Source organism: Ambystoma mexicanum, chromosome 4q (assembly GCF_040938575.1).
Source record: "Ambystoma mexicanum isolate Mex_15411 chromosome 4q, UKY_AmexF1_1, whole genome shotgun sequence".
In the NCBI taxonomy this organism is placed as follows: Eukaryota; Metazoa; Chordata; class Amphibia; order Caudata; family Ambystomatidae; genus Ambystoma; species Ambystoma mexicanum.
This window is the reverse complement of record NC_090928.1, coordinates 258,423,101-258,447,533: the sequence shown is the minus strand read 5'-3', so window position 1 is coordinate 258,447,533 and position 24,433 is coordinate 258,423,101. Positions and strand designations below refer to the sequence as shown.

The 24,433-nt window shown below is 49.5% G+C and overlaps 1 protein-coding gene across 1 annotated transcript in view; it reads right to left on the bottom strand.

Annotated features, from left to right (window-relative positions):
* The window catches only part of SCCPDH (saccharopine dehydrogenase (putative)), a 496,773-nt gene that overhangs the window by 126,634 nt on the left and 345,706 nt on the right, over positions 1–24,433 (bottom strand). The gene's annotated exons all lie outside the window — the stretch shown is intronic.

Below are 24,433 nucleotides of genomic sequence, written 5' to 3'. Positions count from 1 at the left end.
GCGCATGGTTAGATCCTTTTTGGGTACAAGGAAGTACACTGAATAAATAGCCTCTTTTACCTGAGATAGAGGTACAACCTCTATGGCTCCGTTTTGTTCCAGTATCTCAACTTCTTGAAGAAGTATGCAAAGATGTTCTGGTATTAGTCTTTGCTGTCTTGGAGGTCTGTGTGTTGCTGGAAATGCATTGGAGGGACAGGGCCTCTGTATCCTTATCATTTACTGCCTTTTATCATGTGTTCTGACTTGTTTTCCGCGCAAGAGTTCATGTGGGACTCCTGGCGGTGCAGCTCTCTCTTTTGGTTTTGGTGAACAGACCCATGGGATACCCTTATGGCACCCATGGGTAGGGGTACAACCCTGTGCCCCTAGTGTATGTTTTTGGGCACCTGTGTGTGGCCCACAGAGCACGGTATGGGCTGGTAGCAGCTTCATGCTGAATTTGACAGGTGCTCTTGAGTATCCTCCATTTTGGGATACCCAGGCCCTGCCATTGGAATCAGTTGATTCCTGATAGGAAACAAGATGGCCCCTGTGGCCTCTTGCTTTCTATTGCCTGTTACCTTGTTTTCCCAAAGTCCTGGGAAGCCCCGACTCTGTCCCTTCCACCTGACCGGCTGTTGGGTGGAAGTTCCATATATGGTGCTGTTGTGAAGTCCAGGCCAGACTGGCTGGAGCATTCCCAATGACTGAATGTTGTGGGTACGCCTTTGGGTGGGACCTGGCTAAATGGAGTGTGTGACGAATACGCATTCTGTGTTTTGGGTGTCTATTATCTGGTGTTTGGCACAATGACTGAGCCAGCCTGCCCGAAACTGGTATGAATGCAGTGTGGAGTGCTGAATGGCTGGGTACTTGTCCCAATACACATAACTTGTCAGTGTCTGGAGAGAAGTGAATGGCCTGAATGCACTATGCACCTGATTGGCTGCCTGCTTGCATGAATGCCCGTCTGACCAATTGGTTGCCCGAGTGTGACCCAGCAGAAGGAATGGGAGACCAACTAGTATATCTGGGGGCCTCTCACTGCTAGAATGTGTTCAGAAACTGAAGTCCACGACGACGAGTAACTGAAGCTTAACCTTGAAGCCCTGCTGGAAGAGAAGAATTGCTGTTGCTCTCCATCAATCTGAAAGCTGCTGCGTCTCCAAGGACTGACCCAGAGAGGACCTGGTAAGGCGCCCTCTTCCCGAGCAACGAGGGACCATCATGCACCAGCTGATCTTTGCCAAAGCTCCCTGGTAGACAGACCTTCGAAAGGCTGCCGACCTGAGACGGGCACTGCCACGGAATCCCAAGGAGAAGCACCCGGACTGTTGTCCACCACCATCAACGACCGCCATCGCCGACCAGAGCCGCAGCGCTCCCGTTTGCCTAAGAACTTCATTTGATCCAAGGACGCTCTCGTCTGCATCGTCGCCCGTCTTATCCTGCTGGAGAAGGCCAGACCGTCGATGCGCCGAGGAGTATCCGCCGGTGGGTTTCCCGCCACCCAAAGACCACAGAGACGCCGATGACTCAACGCCCTTGCTGGGCCACAGTTCTTCAAACTCTTTGCGGTCCAGAGCGATCGTCAGAGGAGCCCCGCACGCCTCTTCCTTGCAGGACATTTACGCTTCTCCGTCAACAAGCACCGCTAGGATAAAAGCTGCCACTTCATCGCTGTAGTTCACCCTGTTCTCCGTCGGATGTTCGACGACGCATGACTCCTGCCTTAAAGGGAGGGCACTCAAGAAGGGCCGTCGATTCCCCGACGAGGAACGCTACAACGCCAGGTACTTTGGGGTTGCAGAACTATTGGGAAGTCTCTTGTGAACAATATATGGACTGGGCTTGTGATATATCTTTATTCTACAGGTTGCCCAGGTGGGGAAATCTCCACACAGAACTGTGTCTACGGTACGGGGCCAGTATTCTGCCAATTGCTCACCAACTGCTTTCCTCCTACCTCTACTGTTGGTTTCCGTTACAAACTGATTTGTGTGCCATTTAACCGTCCAGTTAATGCACTTTAAAGAGATCTAATAGTAATTGTGGTACAACGTAGAACTGTATATTTGCCATTATAGATAAGAGTACAAAGTGAGTTATGGTGATATTGTACATAACCTTGAATATTAGTTATATAAAGACTGTTTTAACCGATACAGTGTGCGGACATTCCTTTGTGGGTGCTTGGGGACTAACAGTACTTAAGAACCAGCCTGCATCACCTCCTGAGAAGCTAGGCCTCGATTGCTCGACTAAGTTACCAATAATAGAGAATCTTGGCTGGGGTCCTCTGTGCCTCTCCTATGCCATATAGAGAACAGAAGTACAGACCCCCCCCAACCCCCCCAACTCTGTCCTTTACAGTCTGTATTTTGGGGATCGGTTGAACTCTACACAACACTATGGTTTTTAGCATCCACTAGTCCATGGTTATTCCATCCCGTGCCTTCAGGAATGATATCAGTCGGCCCCCGACAGGCGAGGCATAGGAGGGGACCCCAATCTTCGAGTCATTTGGAACCTGAGGTAGGAGAACCTCTGCGGGTAGGGTTCCTGCCCCTTCCCTTACCACGGCGCTGCCCCCTTTGGGGGTACGGGATATTTTAAGTGTTGGTCCCTTGTGGAGAGTTCCAGTTGTTTCCTGAAGCATGAGTGGAGCGTTCGCCATGAAAAAATCTTTTCAATCCTCGCCTTGTGGAAGGTCTTTGAGTAATTTGGTCTAAACTCTTTAGGGTTTCATGTTCTTTTTTCACAGTCTACAGGGCCTCATCGACTGCCTTTCCAAACAAGTTGGATTCCTCCACAGGTTTGTTTATAAGAGACGCTTGCGTTTCAGGTTTAAACCCTGAATTTCTAAGCCATGCGTGTCTTTTGAGGAGAATGCCCTGAGCGAGGGCTCGACTGGCTGTCTCGGCCGAGTCCAAAGTGTTCTGTAAAATGCTTTGGTTAACTTGCCTACCTTCAGAGACTGTGGAAATTAGGCTGGTCCGTAGAGGTTCTGGAGCCTCTTGTAGGCCTTCTTATATTAAAGCCCATTGCGCATCTGCGTAACTGGCCAATAGGGTGGTGTTAATGGCAATACGCGTAGAGTACGCTGCCGCTGTGGTAACTCTCTTACCCAGGGAATAAAGTCTTTTCCTTTCTTTGTCAGGGGGAACCTTGCCTGTTGACAAAGGAACCCCTTCTCTTTTTCTTGTGGTAGTGACTACCAAAGAATCTGGTGTGGAATGACCTCTAATACATAGAGGGTCTGAAGGAGAAGGGCAAAAGAGATTTTCAATTCTTGGGTTTACACCTCTCCTAAGAGCCGGTGTAATCAAGGATCGAACCAGGCGTTTTTTTAATCGAATTGAGGAGAGGGATGGCCTGGCTGGTTGGCAGCTTCTCAGAGTATATCCTCAACGAAGTCGGCTTCAGGTGCTGCTTCTTCAGTGTCAATTTTAAAGTGATCAGCTGCCTTACATATTACATTACATTAAATGTTAGTTGATCATCAATAGGAGAGGGATTTCTTGTAGGGGTGTTCTGAGGAGAGTCCAAAGCCAGAATATCTGGGTCCGGGTCTTGTGGCTCTGGGGACTGCCATGGTGAGGGTCACCCACATCTGGGTCCTCCCCCCAGCCTTCAATGAGATCATCTTCAATGGGCACATGTTCCTCTTCCATATAGAAACGATTCTCCAGTACCTTAACTGGCGGAATGTCTTCTTCAGTAAGGCCATAATTATATATGTCCTCTTCTAAAGAGCGGTCCAAAAGCCTTGGGAATTTAGCTCTAGGGTTAGCAGGGCTTTCCTCCCTTGGCCTTCTTGGTGTGGGTTGTTCTGCACGTGAAACAAACTTGTCCAGCCTTTCCATGCAGTCCTCAAACTTTTCCCTAGTCCAGACTGACGACCTAGAATGGTATAGGGGTGGAAAGGTGTCTCTCTCATAGTCTTCTGTCGAAAAAGTGTCCCTAGCACTTTCTTCCGTCGAAAACCGTAGAGATTTGTGCCTTGACGTTGAAGAAAGTCCTTCCTCTCCTTCATAGAAGTCCTACACTGGGGCCGATGAAGGTGACGTATCCCTTTGTCCTTCTCTCTACTTCCGAATGCTAGCCTTAGATCTTGGCGGATCTTTGGCCCTTTCGGAAACTTTGAGTCCCTAGATTGCCGCTTTTGAGAATCGGCGGCCACAATTCGAGCCAGGCTGATCTCGACGTCCTCAACAGTCGGGAGGCGCACAGGTACATCTGACGATTGTACGTCAGTCTGTTTCGGCGGAATCAGGGCCTTGCCCCCGTCAGCCACCTTTTTCGGCAGTGCCGTAACTTTCGGCGGTGGTAAGGCCTTGTCTTGAGTCTTCGGTTTATCGTCGCTGTACGCCTTCTTATGATGCGTATCGACGGAACCATGCGTTTTTGGCATAGCACCCTTTGTTTTAGATTGCCCAGTCGCTAGGCACACATGTGGCTGCGGGGAGGGCTGCCGATCTTGGCGATCGGCGGTTATCACCGGAGTTATCGGTGCACCCGTTGGTGCCAAAGTCTTCTTCGACGTAGTCAAAGTAAGGCGAGGGGGTTGTATGCTTAGTGCCATGCGCATGCCTGTCTTTGTCGCCAGGGTGCGACTTCCCCATAGCAGAGCTTACGATGTGCTTATCGGGGCCGGGGACAGACGATGTGGAATGCGAGTGTTCTGTCGAAAGGTCAACCACCTCCGGCTCAGAGGTCTGACAGTCACTCTCACCGTCGTCCCATTCGGTGGTAGCGGCAGTGGGAGAAGTTCTGGCCTTGGACATACCGTAGGCCGCCCACCTTTTTACCCTACGCTCCTTTAAGGTCTTGGGGTGGAGGAGCTTAAAAGCCGCACACCCTTCCTCTTTGTTATCGAGCGGTAAGCACCGGTTACACCGTCTGTGCTTATCCTTCCATGGGAATTTGCTCTTACAATGTTGGGCAAAATCTAAATTGAGTCCTCTCCATAGCTGAGGGCACACAGAGTGACTAAGACCAAACGGGAAAGAGGAAGGAAAGGGAAAGGCATTTTTCAGTTTGAAAAGAAATGTCCACCCGACCCCCACTCTCCCTACTGTATAGGCCGGCGGAAGGCCCGGCCACATGGTCGGCAAAGCCGACAGGATCACTATCCGTCGAATCTCACAGGTCTTCGGCGAAAACTGGACTGGAGGAGCGATCTTAACTATATTTATAGAATTATTCGACCAAAGGTCGTTGGACAATAGCAATGTTCTTTACGAACTCCGCATAAGGGCAACCGGTTATCTGGGCGGAAAAGAACAATCTGAGCGACCTCGACGCGTGAGGGATCTTGGATAAACTACACGTCACGTAGGGATAGTGTCACAGGCACGCCCATGTCTACGTCCCCTTTCGATTCTCGAAAGACAAGATGCAATACTCCGCGGTCACCACTGACTATGCACAGCATGTGATTCTAAGCAGATTGACAAACATCAGAAATAGCAGTACACATGCACAACCAAGGGAAGTGGCAAGGCTCAACAGAAGCAATCTCTAACCTCCACACCAGGCTCACCTTCAGGTGAACAGGCTCACCTTCAGGTTGCGAACAGGTTGCGCAGCACTGCTTGGCCAACTTTGGACTCCTCCCTGGAATCCCTGTCGACGTAGTAGAATTTCGTGAAGGTGCGCGTCCACCACCACGTAGCAGCCCTGCAAATGTCCAGCAGGGGCAGACCAGAAAAGAACGCTGTTGTAGCAGCGATCACTCTGGTTGAATGGGCTCTCAGAGGGCCAGGCAGCTGTCAGTTTGCCAACCGGTAACAGTGAGTGATGCAGCTGGAGAGCCACCTAGAAATGGAAGCCTTGGACAGGGCCTCCCATGGTTCACAGGACCATGGTTCACAAAAAGCTGAGAAGTTTTCCGGAAACTCTTTGTGCGGGCCACTTAAAACTTCAGCGCTCCAGCCACATCCAGAAAGTGCAAAGACATCAGAAAAAACACTGGTAACACCAAGGGCTCATGGAGATGAAATGCCAATGGAACCTTGGGCATGAAGCATGGGTGCGTCCGCAGCACCACCCTCGTCTCGTGAAAAGTAAATTAAGGCCGCTTGCATGACAGGGCCTGGATCTCGCCTATTTGTCTGGCAGAGGTGATGGCCACGAGGAAAGCGGTCTTCTACGACAAACTTGAGCGGAGCTGAAAGTGTAGGTTTGAATGGAGCCCCCATGAGCCTAGTCGGCACCAAATTCAGTTCCCACACCGGGGTCGGAGCCTTCACCGGCGGGCATGAGCGGAACAGCCCCTTGATGGAAGTCCTTAACCAGACCACAGTGAAGACCGTCCCGGAGTTCTGGGGTAGTGGGAGATAGCCACCAGATGAACCTTGGAGGCGTGTGCCAGCCCCGATTTAGCCAATGACAGTAAATACGGAACTACTTGAGGGGCCGTAACCGTCAGAAAGTTGATAGTCTGAACGGCTCCAAATTGCAAAGCGCTTCCATTTGTGCCAATAGCACTTCAAAGTAGATGACGCCCTGGCCTTGGCAAGTATCTCCTTGCAGTCTGCCGGAAGATCGTAGCCCCCGAACTGTAATGCTGCAGGAGCCAGGCCTTCAGGTTCAGAGACCCTGGGTCATGGTGCAGCATTGAGCCTCCTTCCCTGGCGAGAAGATCAGCAACCACTGGCAGCTTGACTGGAAGGGACGCTGACATGCTGAGAAGGTTCAGGTACCAGATCTGCCTTGGCCATGCTGGTGCGACAAGGATCATCCTGCAGCAGTACCGTCTGAGTTGATTGATGACTCGAAGAAGTAACGGCAACGGAGGGAACACATACAGAAACAGGCCTTCCCAAGGGAATGAGAATGCATCCCCCATGGTCCCCGGCTGGGGGAATCTGCTGGTGAACCTGCGGCACTTGGTGTTCGTGGCCATCTCAAACAGATCGATCTGGGGACAGCCCCACTTGAGGAAAAGGGGGTCCACTTGGTCCTGCCGAAGCCCTCACTCGTGGCAAGAGCGTAGCTCCCTGCTGAGAGAGACGGCGACAGTGTTCTTTACTCCCACCAGGTGAAACGGAATGAGGAACATCCCCTGGGCGATGACCCAGTGCCATAAGTCCAGCGCCTCTTTGGCGAGTGCTGGGAATCTGGTGTCCCCTGTTTCCGGATATAAAACATTGTGGTGATATTGTCTGTGAAGACCCTCACCACTTTGCCCTCGAGACACAGCAGAAACAGCTTGAGGGCCCAAAACCCTGCCCGTAGTTCCAGAACGTTGATATGCAGCGTCTTCTCCTCCGGCCGCCACAGGCCTCTGGCGTGAAGATGTCCGGTGTGAGCTCACCATCCTTCCAGGGAAGCGTCCATCGTGACCGTCTCCTGGTACGGGTGGGGGCTCTGGAAATCCCTGCCTCCGGTGATATAGGAGCGCACGCCCCGCCACCTTATTGCTAGAAGAGTGCAATCCTGTCCTGGAAGCCTGTAGACACCTGGCCCAAACAGGCTTTGTGGAATTCCTGTTGTAGAGGGCGCATCCACAACCTGCAGAGCCGAATCGGGTATATGCAAGACGACATGCCGAGCAGAGACTTGATGGTTTTCACTGTGGTGACCTTCAGCGCTAACAGCCATTACACTTTGCCTAGGATGGTGGATATCCTCTCCTCAGAGGGCAACGCCAGGCAAGACACTGTCGAGTCTGGATCCCAGGAACAGCGTGTCCTGCGAGAAAGTCAAGCAGCACTTTGCATAATTCACTGAGAACCCCAGTTCCGTCAGCAGGCAGACGGTCTTCACCGTGTTTTTGACGGCGATGTCCCTTGATCTGGCTCATCTGGACCTCCTGTCTGAAGTTGGTCGCCATGAGCCAGCCATGACGGCAAAAGCAAACTCTGTTGTCCATCTGGCAGAAACCCGTGTCTGCAATGTCCAGTGCCACCGTGATGGCGTGATACGACGCCACCTCGCTTTGCTGGAGGATCTCCACTTCTGCCGCCCCCCTTCTTCGGTCCCTGAGGGGTCGGTCTCGGACTGAGGTCTGGCATGCTCTTCTCTGGGGTCTTTACTATCGGCTTGAACAAAGACTCTCTCCTGGCCGGAAGAGAGACTGGCTGTCGCCGGGGCACCCTGGGCAGGGTCTGCCCCTTTTGCCTTCGAAAGGGAGGCCACCACTATCTTGTTCAAGGAGGAGGAGGAGGAGGAGGATGATGATGATGATGATTTGGCCTGGACCATCTGGGCCTTCACAGGCAGGTCAGCCATCTTGGCCTTGTCCTTTACCCACACTAACTACGTTGCTGCAGGAGCAGCTGAAGCATTCCTCTTGCCACCACTTGATCTGTGCCATAGGTGAGCACGTTGATGCCTTCTGTGCAGCACCCTCTAGCAGATCAGCTCTTCTCCGATACACGCTGGGTATATGATATTGCAACGGCAGCATGATCATAAGTTGGCCGCCTCCTCAGTGTTTCCTAAGCGTCTCGTTGCTAGGAGACACATTTGAATTTAATTCACGTACATCTGCCGGCGAGGCGGAAGCCGGCCCTCTGAGAGAAGGCCCGCACAGTTAAGGCCCTGTTTTGCACCCGTTTGCACACTGGTGCGCAGTGTAGCCTACCCTCTTGGTCCATTGCTGACTAAGGTAAGCCATGTGAATGTCGTACGCCCCAGCCCAATAACTCTTTGATTCTTCCTCTCGACTATCATTGCCGACTCTTTGCATCCAGCTTATTGCCTGTGCATGTGCATACGTCCATGTCGCCCCCACCCCTTGAACTAACTATTATTCTCCAAATGTCCCCATTTGCTTAGTCACCTCTCTAAACAGGAGCCTCTGCATATTACTGTGTATCCCTTTGCACGCCGTATTGCAGCTGTGAAACCCCATTGTCTTACAATGCCTGTGCCACTCCCAGAGACAATCTGATCCATGAGCTTGTCATTTTCGACAGTATGATAATATGCTTGCTTGAATATTAGTATGACCCACTATGGTGATTACATGCTTGCCTTGCCCACTGTTTAATTGCCTGAACTGTGTACCGGCCATCCGGATATATAATCATTGCTGCACACCTTGCTGTATTACCACTGCCGAGTAAAATGCGTTCCTTAAGTAGATGCCACTTTGGAATACCTTGGATGAGCCTGTATTCAACAATCTATACTTCAAGCGCTATAGCCACAATGTCTTTGCCTACCCACTTGATGCCTAGACCACCAACACTATCACATAGCAACTCTATAACCATGCCTAAATTCTATTCCATGGACAACATGGTCGAACCTACACTGTTTCTCCTGCCACTAAAGGTTTGCTACAATATCAAACCAACACCCTTTTTACCTCCACTTAGGCTGAGATGCGATAATGACATTATGAACCTTGCATCACATTCCTTAGCCTCTATGGACCTCATCAGGATAAGTGACACCACTCTAGACCCTAGCCCTAGCTCCACTGATATGAACTCCATATTTCTGACTTCTAACATCCCATTCCCAACTCAAGTAAGAAATACCAGACTCGGCTCCAGATTAGGTAGATCATAACCTACCTAGCATTGTCACTCCTACTAAAAGCTTCAGGGCAAGCACCAAAAAGCTAGCGGCTAAAAATTGGAAATATGCCACCAAACCCGCACACAAGCCTACACTACCTAAAGCTTCCACCAGCACTACCAGCACCGCTACTATTGGAGCGTTGATCAATGCCAGATCACTAGCCCATGCATCTGAAATCGCTGATCTGATACTTGATAGAAAATTGGACGTCTTGGCAATAACCGAGACCTGGCTACATGCAGCTGCAGGCCAATCCCTCCTTATGGTCACACCGGACAACTACACTGTTCTCCGATCTGACCGGGAATCATCCGGGGGAGCATTGCCTTCATTGCTAAAGCCTCATTGAACCTTCGAGCTACCCACCATGTCCCCAACTCATCCTGTGAACTACTGACTATAAAACTGCCACACTACGTCACAAACCTTAACCATACACCTAGTCTATCGTCCACCAGGTCCCTTAGGTTCATTTGAAGAGGACATTACGAACATCTCAGCCAATACCCCTCATCTCAAATCCTCCTAGTAGGTGATTTCAATCTGGGATTTAAGGATCCCGCCGGCCACTCTGCCTTGCTCCTAGCCAACTCCTTGTCTGAGCTAGGCTTCACCCAGAGAGTTCTACCTACACATGAAAAAGGGCGAACCTGGAGTGTCTAGCAGATCTGAACTGCTCAACCAACGTAACAGCTATCGAACCACTATATTGGACAGACCACTGTTTACTAACTTTCACTTCTATACTGCACCCCTTCAGTGACGACTAAGGTTATAGCTCCCCCCATTCCAACCAGAAATAAGAAAAATATCACAGTCGATAATCTTAGGCCTTTTCTTGAAGCCCTGCAGGCACCATATCTACCTTCTAACCCTGAGAAACTAGTAGAACTGTACAACAAAATTATCGTTAACGCCCTAGATTCCATAGCACCACTAAAAATTTGCAAAAGTAAACCGGCTGCTCACCTGAACATTTGGTTCACCCCCAAACTCAAAGACCTTAGCAAAGAAAAAAGGAAATACGAAGCCTTATGGAAAAACAACCCATCTGCCAATAATAAAGAAACCTTTTTAAAAATCACTGCCAACTACAAAGAAGAAATTCTCGCAGCCAAACGTAACACCTACAATGAAAGGATTGATGAAACCAGCTCAAGCACTCGAGAACTCTTTACCACCCTCAGAGAATTCGAATCACCCACCCCCCCCCTACAGATCTCTGTTAAGGACCAAATCGGGTGTACCAAAATCCAGGAGGCACTAGCCAATAAAATCACACTGCTTCAAAAGAAAATCATTGAATAAATAAATAAATATTAAAAAAAAGTACCCTGCCACCACAAGAAGATACCCCAAAACAATGCCCCAACATCGCTACCTCTACTCAACGATTCAAATTCAATCACCCCCAAGAGGTGCTCAAAATGATAGCTTCCCTCAAACCTTCAAATTGCCAGGGAAACTCTTGCCCAGCCGCTGTCATTAAGGACACAGCGAACATCCTTGCTCCCTTTATCACATCACTTATTAATGCTTCTTTCCACACTTGTACTGTGCCAACCAACTTGAAGAACTCATGGGTGCTGCCCCTCCTAAAAAAAACATCTCTCGACCCCAATATACCCACTAACTTTATACCGATTACCACAGTCCCGTTCCTGTTGAGGATTATAGACAAAGCTGCCCAATACAACATTTCCTGGAGTCTAATAAACTATTAAGTCTCCATCAATCAGGCTTCAGGCCACTGAAACAGCCTTGATCGACTTAAACACGCAAATAGACGACGTTAAAGATCAAGGAAATTCAGACCTTCTGCTTCTGTTGGATCTATCGGCGGGCTTTGACTTGGTTGACCACAAGATCCTTTGCAATCACCTCTCCACAACACCACACTTCTCACCAGAAGCCACAGCTTGGATCAAGTCATTCCTAAGCAACAGGTCGATGACCCCGGCTGCAACCCCGATCCCTATTACATGCAGAGTCCCACAAGGATCATGTGTATCACCGACCATGTACAAAGCATGTACCAAACCATTGTTTGATGACCTGGATCATATGGGTGTCACCTACAAGAACTATGCAGATGACACCCAGATCCTGATCCATTAGCAGGTAACTATGCCAAGGACCTAGCCCTGACTAACAGAATCTACTCCTCCAAGCTACTCCCATTAACATCACCAAATTAGGCGATCAATGGCGATCGTTCAATATCGATGGCAACATCATTACAGTCGCCAGCAATGTAAAAACATTGGGATTCTATCTAGATTCCTCCCTAAACTTGAGAAAGCAGGTCAGTGCTACAGCTTCGGCAAGTGCTTAGACCTGCAAGCTCATTCATGCCTGTAAACCCTTCCTCTCCACGAAAAGTTGCATCAAGCTGGCCAGAACCCTGGTCTTATCTAAAATTGATTACTGCAACGGACTATACCTTGGGGCGAACAAATACATCACTAAGAAACTACAGATCCTGCAGAATAATGCTCTCAAAACAGCTTTGAGCATCCCTTGCAGGCAACACGCCACCATAAGAAGGGACCATAACTGGGTCTTTATTAAAGAAAGAATCCAACTTAAGACTGCATCCCTAACATCCAAATGTCTCAATAATGCAGCCCCTCAATATCTCTTGGACAAATTCGCCCTCAAACAATATGCCTGACTCACTATATTAGCCAATTCTGGCTGTTTACAAGTCCCCAGATATAAACTCAAGAAAACAGGTGGCAACAGCTTCCCTGCCTGGCTGCCCAACTCTGGAACTCTCACCCCTCCAATCTCAGAACGAATCAATGCCTCCACAGCTTCAGAAACATGAAGAATTGGCTGATCACCAATGTTGACCCTCTCTACGTGCACCTGCACTCTACTGTATATATGTTATATATTCTGTTCTCCATGTACTTATGTTATATATCCTTCACTGCCTTGTTTTTTTGTAACTGAATAATGATGAAACTGCTCATGTATATATGCTAGATAAGCTGGTTTGCCTTATTGTCATTTGTGTAACTAAGAAACTGCATCATCTCTGTACTGAGCCCCGATACCCTTGGGTGAGGCGCGTATTATAAATTAATAAACAAACGGGCAGCTCAGAGACTTTGTCCTGCTTGCTCTTCTCCTTCACAGGCGGTCCGGACACCTTATCCTTTTCACGCAGCTTCCCTGGGGTAGCGGACTTCCTCTTGGATGAAGAGTTGGAGCGGTAGATGGAGATCGAGGCAGATGGCTACGATGAACACGCCCTGACCTTCGCAGGACCCACGGGAGCGGCAACCCCAACTGAAGCGGAATCGCAGTGCTTGGCCTCGTGTTGGGCCCCCACGGATGGGGCGCCCTCAAAAGGTCTTAGAAGTCCGCTCAGCTGTGCTGGATCCGGAAGAGACATGCCCCTGAGAATCACCTGGGGTAGAGGCCAAGGCCTGGAGCCACGCCGCCAACCGGATGGGTCGTTCCTTCATCGTGCGCTTGGTGAAGCCACAGCAGATCTCACAATCTTCTTTATGCGCGGGTGTAAACAATACAGGCACTGTGAATGCTTTTTATCAGATTAAACATTCCTCAAACCACAGCTGGTGCACAGCTTGAAAAGGGAAGCTCTGTCCTTCTCTGACCTGATCTGGCGCTGTGTAGGCCTGAAGAACTTCTGGAAGCTTCCAAGAAGCACACAACAATTTCTGCCCTTGAGGGCCAATGAAAGATGACGAAAAACAGGTCCCCATTAATCAGTAGAATAAGCGATTGAGCACACGGGCTCGATTGACCAAACATATTTCAAAAAAAGGTAGCAGGCGCTCCTCTCCAGAAAGAACATGGCATGATAACCTGTTCTGAGATGAGAGTTTGCAGCACACGCTTTTTGCTCACTGTACCTTTCACAGATGGGAAATATCCATTTGCAGATCAGTCTTTTTCCCGCCCACATGGGCAGTCCAGCACCGAAATGCTATGGCAATTCCTCTCTGAACAAGAGTACCAACAGCAACCCCATACATGTGTTTCAGCTTTGTTAGGCCTCATCAGTGAGGTGAAGCTGTGCCTCTCTGAGCACAGTGAGCTGGGAGTCCACGTCTGGTTGCCCCCAGGTAACTCAGGGTGACCAACCCCAAGTTCCTCTCCAGAAAGAACATGGCATGATAACCTGTTCTGAGATGAGAGTTTGCAGCACACGCTTTTTGCTCACTATACCTTTCACAGATGGGAAATATTCATTTGCATATCAGTCTTTGTCCCGCCGACATTGACCAAAAATAGAATTTTCATATCACAAAAGCAAAAAAACGCAGAGAAGCTGGAAAAGCAAAATGCGAGGATTCCAAACACTTGAATGGGTAGTATAAATCTGAAGATGGATGCCAGAGGAGGGGCTTAGGTAGAGGGCAGTCATTGGCTGGGGCAGTATGACCCAGAGCTCAGGGATTGGTTCATAGGAGAAAGACCGTTTAGAAAGGAAACAAACAGTTTTTTCCTTTTACCGAGGATTCCGAGCCTACCGATGGGGAATATTCATGAGCATGTGAATCCATGCCAGACGCCATGCTGGAGAACATGTTGCCTATCCATAAGGGAGACCGAGTGGCCCAACTCCTATTAGTGCCTGTGAAATTATCCATGGTAAGGAATAACAGTTTCTCATCGTAGTGACTTTCTTACTCCAAGTCCATAGTCCCCTTCCCTTCATACTTGTGCATACTCCTTCATGGGGTCATAGTGCATGAACCTCTGAAATTTCCCCAAAAACGCATCCTCTGATGAAGGTTTAGGCACTAGGGCAGGCAGAGGCCACTCGTAAGAGGAATAACCCCACGAACGCAATGAGGATGGTTGCCAAGGAGGCCCGCCACTGACTGGGTCCACATAGACCAGTGGAGCAGAAGCAGGAGGAAGCAAGACAGTATGAGGCAGCGGTGTCAGAGCGCGCCAGTCATAAGAAGGGCGGGACAGATTTTTGCTGTCCACATGATGTGGAAAGAGTTGCTCAGGCCCAAAAAGAAGGTTCCCAGGACCCGACATGAGCGTAGGTGCAAGGGAAGTATCCAAAATGGCTACCATGGACCATGAGGCTTGGGCCACCATTTTGTCGACACCTGAAGAGAACTGCGTCACATGTGTAGATGAGGCAATTGTCCCCTCAGACGGGTCAGGGGACTTAAGCAATAGCTTAGCCTTGACACAAGGATCCTCGGCAGAGCCGGTACTGGGAGGTCTCAGATGTTTATCTCAAGCTCCAGAAACAGACCTCAGAGCGTACCCCAGTGTCCAGAGCCGCAGATTAACTGGGCTGAACAGGTGATCCTTGGAACGTGGTCCGGTTTTTGGCAGGTCCGTTGTGGGAACCCCTCTGAGAAAACTCTGCTGTGCCTATAAGGCATACGAGGCACCTCAGGGGGGAACCCCTGATAACAGTGCTACTCAAGCCCCTCCCAGACCTGGAAGACCCCGGGAAGGAGTCCCCCCCGGCCGGTGCGCCCTAAAAAGTAAGGAACTTACCGGGCGTCTCTTCTTTTCGTCAATGAAAAGCTGGAAATGAGGAGGAGGAACACGCTGAAACACTTCCTCCCACCGAATAAGACGACGTTGGAGTGCTCGGACGGAGAGGTAATTGCAGTCGAAACACATGTCCCAACGATGGTCCGGGCTCAGATACTCCAAGCAGATAGAAGGGGTATCTGCCCTGGTGAAGCCACATTCGCAGGAAAAACAGGACAAATCCAGACGCTCTGGCATAGACGGAGGACCAAGTGACCGTGGACCCAGAGCAGGAAGGAAGGAAGGACAAAAGGGAATAAAGAAAATTTCCCGGTGATGCAAGTGCGTCCAGCCCTGACCACGCAGAGAAAAGGACTGAAGGACAATGCGTGGGCGGAGCTCAGGAGGGCAGGGTTACGGCCATGTGCAGTACCCTGCGTAAAAATAGAAGGACGCAAAATTTCAATTTGTCATGTTTTTACAAAAGTGCTCTGGTCCCGTCTCGAAGGACGGAATGTCCCACAAGTATAGAGAAAAGGGTACGGGACGTAGGAGTAGGGCGAGCCACCCATGGTATTAACTATTCGTGGGGACGAGGGCGCTAGAGGGCCAACCAAGATGGCCGCCTTGGTCTGAGCTCCCGTACATGCCCCGCATTAATCCTGAATAATCTTGCTGTTCCCGGTGGTTTCAAACTACTTTCCTGATTCCTGGCTTTTAGCGCTGCCTGCCTCTAGCTCCCGAAAACTGGGGTCAAAACAACTCTCCCCTGCCTCGGAACAGCCAGCGCAGCCTCAGAGCCAAGCTTTGGGTGGCTCACCGAGCGAGGCGCCAATCCGCCCCCTGCCCCCAGACGGAACCCGGCCAGCTGTGTCCCGAGGCGCCTGGAGGTTCCTGCAGCGGAGCGGGCGCGGATCGCAAGGTGAAGACCAGCGGCTGGCGGATCAGTGGAGGGCTTCTCCGCCCCCCCCCAGATCCTGGGCTGGCAAGTGGAGTAAACCTCACCGCCGCCGACCAGAGGACGCCGTCGAGGGCCGGAACAGCTCAGAGGCAGACAGGCGGCTTCCCCCCCCACCCCCTCCGCTTCGCCTGCTGCGGATTCCTGTGGCCCGTCAACGGAGCTGAGAGCGGGGGCTCCGTGAAGGGCCCCGGGGCGCTACGCTGCCCGGAGCAGCCCCCACTGAAGGAATCCCTCATTCGCCGAGAAGGAGACAGCGACCGGCTGCGCTAGGAGGTAAGGAGGGGGTGGGAGCAGGCGCTGCTCAGTGACACCGAGGCCAGCCTTCGCACCCCCCCTCCCTCCCTCGCGGTCAGACGGCAGAGCCGCCTGGGACGCTGAGGCGGGAGAAGCCGTGGAGCACAGGGGCGCCGGCACTGCTGCAGCCAGAGTGGAATTATCTGCAGTCGCACTCAGTTTTACTTGTAGACTCGCCTCAGCACTATTACAGCAAGCTGAACCACGCACCTGTAGCAGTGCACACCCTGCATACCACTCCATCCTAAGTGACCTGCTCACTCCTCACAGCACTAAAACAGCAGCATTTAAAGTAAGGGGAGCCGATCCTGCTATAAAGGAAACCCTACCCCTCCATTTTGCCATCACAAGACCCCTCTACACTTTATCGACCTCACAGGGAGCCCATAAACTGCCTCCTACGGGGAAATCCCAGTGTCCACTGCCACAAACGCCTCCCACCAAACGACAGCCCATTGACCATTCACTGAGCCGCTTCCCCATCTGGGCGAGAAAGGAGTCTGACCACACGGATCGTGGGCTTACACCGCCTCTTGGCAAACAGAGTTAATCTTTGTAGGTGAAGCCACCACATCACCCGAAGTGCCGCTTCACAGGAAAGTCATCCTACCACGCAGCAGCATTTGCACTCGCTTTGCTAGTCAGGAGACCCCTCCCACCTCGCCGGTAAGTTCCCAGAGTACCGTAGAGAGAGCAGATTAAACTCCTGATCCTCCACACGTCATCGCACTACTCGCGATGGGGAAAACTGAAAAACCCAAAAGAAATTTAACTTTGAGAGTGGCACAACTCCAAAAGTACCCCAACAGCAGGAGGACCAGGTGTCCGTGTCAGGTGGTTTACGCCAGACCGTAGCAAGCGGCAACCCGTCCGAGATCAAAGAAATCCTTCTTGAACTAAAAGCTGGCATAGGTAGTTTGAACAATAAGATGGACGGGCAAGCCTCCAAGGTTGATCTTCTTCAACATCGCATAGACACCCACTCTGAACGCCTGGACGCGGTCGAGCAGAGAGTATCCAATCTTGATGACACTATAACAACCCTGTCAGGCAAAGTCTCCCAACTTGAAACCTAAAAGAAATCAACCCTAGCCAAGTGCGAAGACCTTGAAGGCCGCTCGAGAAGAAATAATATTCGCATAGTCGGTGTACGAGAGCATCAGACACAGGCGAAAATGGAGGACTATGTAGAGTCCCTCTGCATATCCCTTTTCGGCCGCGACGCCTTATCTCAATTCTTCATCATAGAGAGGACGCACAGGATTCCAACAGCCAGACAAGCTCCTGGCACTCCACCCAGGCCAATCATCGCGAGACTACTTAACTACAGGGACCGCGACACCATCCTGCGACTGGCCAGGGAAAAGGGGGATCTCCTACATGATGGTGATAAAATACACTTTTATCCTGACTTTTCTCCCACGGTACAATTGCAGAGGAAATCATTCACTGCCATAAAACAGACTCAGAGTCAACCAAATGGTCTACTATATGCTTTTCCCGGCACGGCTCAGAGTACAGCACAGCGAGAGGGTTCACTTCTTCGAGTCTCCTGATGAGGCAAGCATATTCCTAGACCAGATAGGCTGCCCAGATCAAAACCCCAATCGCCCCAGAACTCAGAAGGACAGAAATAACAGGAATCCATCATAACCCTCAATAATCAGTCCCATACAGCAGGTTAATGGTTACCACCAAAAAACACCGGAACCACCATGATCAGCTTACCGCGGGGCTAGGACACTTAGGAGGCCTCATGTACCTCCGCCACTAGGGCCCCTTGCTTAGCAAGGTCAACGGGAGGCCTTGAACGCCCCTTGCACAGCATTTGTTTGGTTTACAGTTTATTGTTGTTGGGAGGGATTGCAACCGACGACCTGGAGGCCCCAGGAACAGTCTCATGCAACAGTTCACTTACAGGCCAGTTGGGGGTTGCCCGTGGAAAATGTTCACCGAGGGTAGAGAGTAAGGACTGCGCCACCCACCCGATATCTCCCACTGACCCTCCGTCCTTCCACTCACCACCAGCGATACTACACCGTCCAGCAAATAACTACACGAACAACGACTACACGAACAACGACCAATCTGTCGGATCAAGTTAGTCTTAGCGACACTGGCCGACAATGGCCAAATAAAAGCCAACATGTACCCTAATCCGCTCCATTCAATGTCGCAACCTGGAACATAAGAGGGGGTAACATCCCGTCCAAAACACGGAAAATCCTACAGTACTTAAGACAAAGTCGACGTAGCAATGGTCCAAGAAACGCACCTAATTCCCAGGAAAGATCACATATGGGCCAAGTCTTGGGGTTGCCATAGATACTTTTCATCATACTCGTCCTACTCTAGAGGAGTCGCAATCTTAATTCATAGGAGGATTAACTTCCGACTAACCTACACAGCGAAGGACTGCGACGGTAGAGCTATCCTGGTGAGCGGCATTATAGCAGGCAAGAAGATAACATTCATCAACTCCTACGCACCTAATGTGGACGGCCCAACAATTTTGGATGGGTACTGTCTCACCTCGCCACTGAAGACCCGACCACAATAATCTGGGGAGGTGATATGAACACCGTCCTCGACCCGATCAGAGAGATCACGAGCCGTACCACAACCCAAATCTAAAGCCAGCCTGCAAATAGCAGAAATCTGCAGGGCATTTGACCTAAAAGACGCATGGAGAGCGGCCAACGGGGGTCTGCAAGACTACACCTTCCACTCCGCGGTACACAACACGAGCTCTAGAATCAACTACCTGTTCACCTCAGCAAATGGCCCACTAAAAATCGGCTCATGTCACATCCTCCCAAGAACTCTCTCCGACCACTCCCCAGTAATCCTCAGCCTCTACTCCTCCAACCCGGATCCACAATACAGCGCTGGCGCTTCAAAACCGGCTCCATGCAGGATGAGGTATTCGATACCGAACTGAGAGAAGAGATCAACACTTTCTTAGAAGCCAACATAGGCTCCGTCCCCGCCGCCAGCACGATATGGGAGTCATTAAAGTGCTTCACGAGGGGAGTCTGCCAGGCCAAGGAGAATGGCATCCTCAAACTCAGAAGGGAGCTGGCAACCTGTGAGGATCAGCTAAAAAACCTCAAGCACCAAAACATAAGCACAGGCGATCCGAGAATAAAGGCCACCCTGAAGAAGGAACTGCAGAAATTCAATACCTTGGCTGAGCGAGAGCTAAAATTTTTAAATCGAGGCAACCAAGTAAGACAGTACGGCGAAGGACAAAGACCTGGCGCCCTCCTTGCAAATTTAATAAGAGCTGACCGTAAGCTGTCTCCAATCGAAGGTATTCCTAACACGCAAGGAGTGATAATACACACAGACGAAGGAATGGCCGAGGAATTTAAACGCTTCTACCAAGATCTCTACAGCACCAAGCACAATGGAAACTCAAACGCTCCGCTATATCTAGAAGACACTGAGCTATATTGGGTCGAAAGCCAGCTACGGGAACCCCTCAACGAATTGGTTACGCAAGAGGAGATCATTGAGGTCATCAAGACTCTTCCGAACTCCAAGGCCCCTGGCCCAGACGGCCTAACAGGGGAATTTTATAAAGCATTTGCGAATACCCTAGCCCCTCTCCTGGTAGCAGTATACGAGGAAGCTCTGGAAAAAGGTGCCCTTCCCCAGACCACCTGCGAAGTCAACGTCGTCCTCTTGCACAAACAAGACAAACCTCCAGAAGAATGCACATCCTACCGTCCCATTTCCCTACTCAACCTCGACAATAAAATACTAGCAAAGGTACTCACAAACGGGCTGATGCCACTGATGCCTGCCCTAGTTCTGGCAGACCAGGCAGGGTTCATACCTGGCCGCAACACAACCTTTAGAATCACAAGACTATTCGGTGTCAGAGGCATTAGATCCATCCCAACAAGCAATCGCAGTCCTACTCGATGCCGAGAAAGCATTTGACACTGTGGAGTGGCCATTCCTGTTCACAGTACTAACCAGGATGGGTCTGGGAGCACGCTTTATTAAACTGGTATCCCTCTTATACACCAAACCACAAGCCAACATCATAGTGGGATCAGCAAAATCAGCTACCATCGACCTGCAACGTGGCACAAGGCAAGGCTCCCCTCTATCAGCTCTGTTTTTTGCCTTGGTAATGGAACCACTTGCCTCCAACCTTCGCGAGCAGCGGCCACATAGAACAGTGCTCGACAATTTCATTTATTTTAGAACCCGCTACACATTACAAGCACTCCTTCCCAACTTTCCACGTCAACCTCCAACCTGCCAACTTCTACAAGCGCAGGGAGAGGGAAGGCTGGCCTCACAAATATATAGAGCCGCCATTGCCGACACAGCCCCCCGATAACTCCCGAACAAAGGCCAGATGGGAAAAGTCCCCGAGTATATCCATCTCGGAAGAAGACTGGGCTTTTATCTTGAGACAAACGCAAAAAAATCGCCCTCAACACACGCCTCAAGCTAATCCACTTTAACTTCCTTCACCAAACCTATTATACACCAGCCAAAGCGAACAAACACCACCCTGAATCGCCCTGAAAATCTGAGCGATGTGGGACGTCAGCCGATTTTGTCCACCTCGCGTGGGACTGTCCCAAACTAACTCAGTTCTGGAGTCAGGTCCTAGAGATAACTGGTGCAGTCATCGGAGAAACGGTTCAACCAGCCTACGCAGCGGCCCTATTGGAATGACAAGAATGTTATCAACACCAATAAGGAAACTGGCAGGTGTACTGTTAACACTCGCCCGTAGGAGAGTCGCCATGGCCTGGAGCCGAGGCCCTCTGCCCACAGTCTCCTCCTGGCGTAGAGACATCCTTTACTGCCACGATGTCGAAACGGACTTCGTCAGACTACTACCTCTCCACGCCCGCCCACCAGACATCTGGGGCCCGCTGGTACTGTTCCTGATGAAGGAGGCAGAGGAAGCACCAACTTCCCCAGATAGCTCTCAATAAACAAGGACTGCGCTTTCGCTAACAACTTGGCTTAGCATCCCACATCACTCAGATGTTAAACTGGCTTGGTGCAGAATACACCGCGAAGATACTAAACTCTATTGTGGGGAAGGGGAGATGGGTGGGGAGGAGGCAGAGGGGAACGGGAATGGCGCAAGTTAATTCCACCCTAATGTGGGTGAGAAGTTGTATTGTGTTACGAAAAAAACAAAAATAAAGGTTTTTTTTTAAAAAAACTATTCGTGGGGACAAGGGTTTTGGCTCCTCAGATACAATGGTGCCGGGTGCAAAAGTGGGTCGAAAAACCGATGGGTCCGCCGGTTCCGGTGGATGTGATTGTAGCAGGGGAGGACCAGGTAGTTCTTGTGATGGAACCTGGGAAAAAGAAATGGACTCACAATCCCGTTGACAAATGTTATTTACCTGAGTGATGTACTCCACTGATATCTTGTTTTTGAATTCTGATTTATAGATCCTGTGTATGCTGAGTGCCTGTGTGAGGCACAATGGAGTGTCTTCGGGAGGGTCCAGGGACATGCTGGAGGAAGTGACAAATGTCTCCATTCTGCCGATGGACACTGGGATATGCATCAAGACTGACACACCTGGTACTACTATTGAGCCCAATGATGCATCCGTTGCGGCGTACTGCAGTGGTTTGAGAAAACGACGTGGACGTAAGCGCGATGCTTTGCACCTTTCTGCTCTTTCCATAGCCTCGGTGCAAAATAACCATCCTACACTGGTCGGGAAGTCCGAAAATATATGGGTGTACTTGGCTCAACGGGTGCTGAACGTTTCATATTTCTGTATGTCGGATGTACATGACTCCGTTACTTTGGTCTCCACGTGCCTTGTGGCAATACCAATGCCTGTTCTGGTGTTATGGACTCTATTTGTAGTATTGCATAAGGATCCCTTGGTTGAGAACTTAGATGTGCAGAGTTCTTTTTCAGTGTATGAATATTGTAAATTCTGTGCAGACGCAGACCGCAAATGGGGACATGACCAGCATTATTACCCACAATATCGCCCCAGCCGATGTTTGTTATCAAATGACTTGCGATCCGAGAAGTCTGGAAGAATAGTTGTTGTATTGTCCACTGAAGGAAAAAGCTAGAAAGTGAGTCGGAGCGTCCTGCAGGTAAAATTATGAGGGACATTGGGTACGACAGCAAGGAAAGAAGCTTGGTTTTTTACACTTCTAACTGGAATATTCCACTCTTTTTGTGTCTCAGGCTTATTGTCTGCTCGTCGGCCGAGGGCAGCATGGTAATTCATGAGAGGCGGGGGTCGAACGTAGCCCCATAAAGAGAAGAGGTTTTACTCTTGGAAAAGCAGTTCAAATTTGGACTCTGGGCGATGCAGTCTCGCCGAGATGGTGGATGCGCCACTCCAGATCCCGTTAGGACGATCAATCTCTCTGCCTACCTGCTGTCGGACTAAGCAGTGTTGTAGTGGGCGAGAGGAAGGTGTCTTCTGCAGCAATACTAACAGCGATGACTTTTCCCTTTGTCTACGTATAACGGATGTGTTCGTTATTCATTTCTGTATGTTATGCATGAATAAAGGGCCTATAACGCACTCATTTTATTATAACTATCACCAACAGTGTATATGTCCTTTTTGTCTGAGTCCAATAACTGATTTTGCAAAGGGTCCGGAGAGCGTAAGTATGCAATCTCCACACGTGGCCGAGCTAAAGCGTAACAAGTATACAAACATGAAAAAAGTATCCAGGATCCTATTTTTTTATTCAAGAATTGTGAATGACGACAAAATGACAACGTGAAGAGGGCAAATGCCCTGAGAAATTGTCATAGAAATCAAGCCAGTTGAATAAAGAGGGCTAAAAAGTGTACATTAACCATATGACGTGGAAAGTAGAGTTCTCAAATGTGCTATCGACTAACAACTCACATGTAAGTGTGCTGACTATATGCAAAAATGCCTTCCTATAAAAATGACTCCAGTAAAAAACAAAATGGCACAATAATTTAGCCATTGAAAAGATCCCCAAGGTAATGCTTGTAGGTCTACGTTATTATCATGGCAAAATGTTTCCTGAAAAAAGTATTGTAGGGACATTTTGTAGCATCCGTTTCATAGCAACATTTTGTGTGCCTTGCCATTTGAACGTGCATGGAATACAGGGATAACAATAAAATTTGAATACAGAACCATACCAACATCAGATATGTGAAGAGATCACACACAATGAAAAAGGCAAGAGAGAAACAAGTGAATGATTAGTAAGTTGATACGCTTTACTAATGACGGTCTGACAAATGCTTGCTATGTTTAAGGCTCTTGTACCACGCACGGTTGCCACCTGCGTGGTCTCTTGGCGCTCTGGCGGATCTGTGGAATTAAAAGAAAGACTACATGGGTAAACATTGTAGAAGAATAACATGGAATTAGGTAACTTAATTCCCATCAGAAATGGAATGAATCCACCAGTAATTAGGATAATCCATGGTATGTACCGAGCCTGAGCACTACTGCTCATAATTTGTACATCTATTTATGTGTATTGCTGTTTAGGTCAGTGTGTCTGGTTGCACCCTCAACTTGGGGCTTTCACAAGCTCAATGCCAAGAAGTTAATCTATCTTGGTTTTACTGATATGCTGCTAAAATCAATACACAATTGTGTGACATCTTGATTCTGCATTGTTTTTAAGTGTTGCAAGAAAGGTTCTTTGAGCACTCAAATTGTGCATCCAACATAGAATTTCCAAAACATATTCATTGATGCAAACAGATTTGGAGCACCTAGTGATGACATATCCGAAAGGGAATCTTTTGATATTGCGGTATTGGAAATGAGTGCATGCTCACACACAGCACACATGGAACAGCTGAAAAAGCCTTTTGGTAAGCTAAGTAACTGCTAGGAAAGAATTTCTTTTTGAAACTTTCCCTTTATAGTTTCTAATGCAACCTCATTCTTTTTGCTCCGTTTTTGATTATGTCCCGACTTCCTGAAGGGAAGTAAAGCTTTCAGCTTCACTTCTCTTGCTTTTGCTCATTTGTTATGGGGAAACTAATCAGCCCTTCAGAGTATCAGTACTGGAAAACATTGTTTCACTTTTGAATTCCTGTGTTATGTTATTTGGCATTCATATAGCGCTCTATATATCACTGGGTTGACCTCAAAGTGCTGGTAGGTTGAAAGCCCTCAGGGACCATAGTCTAGGTCAGTT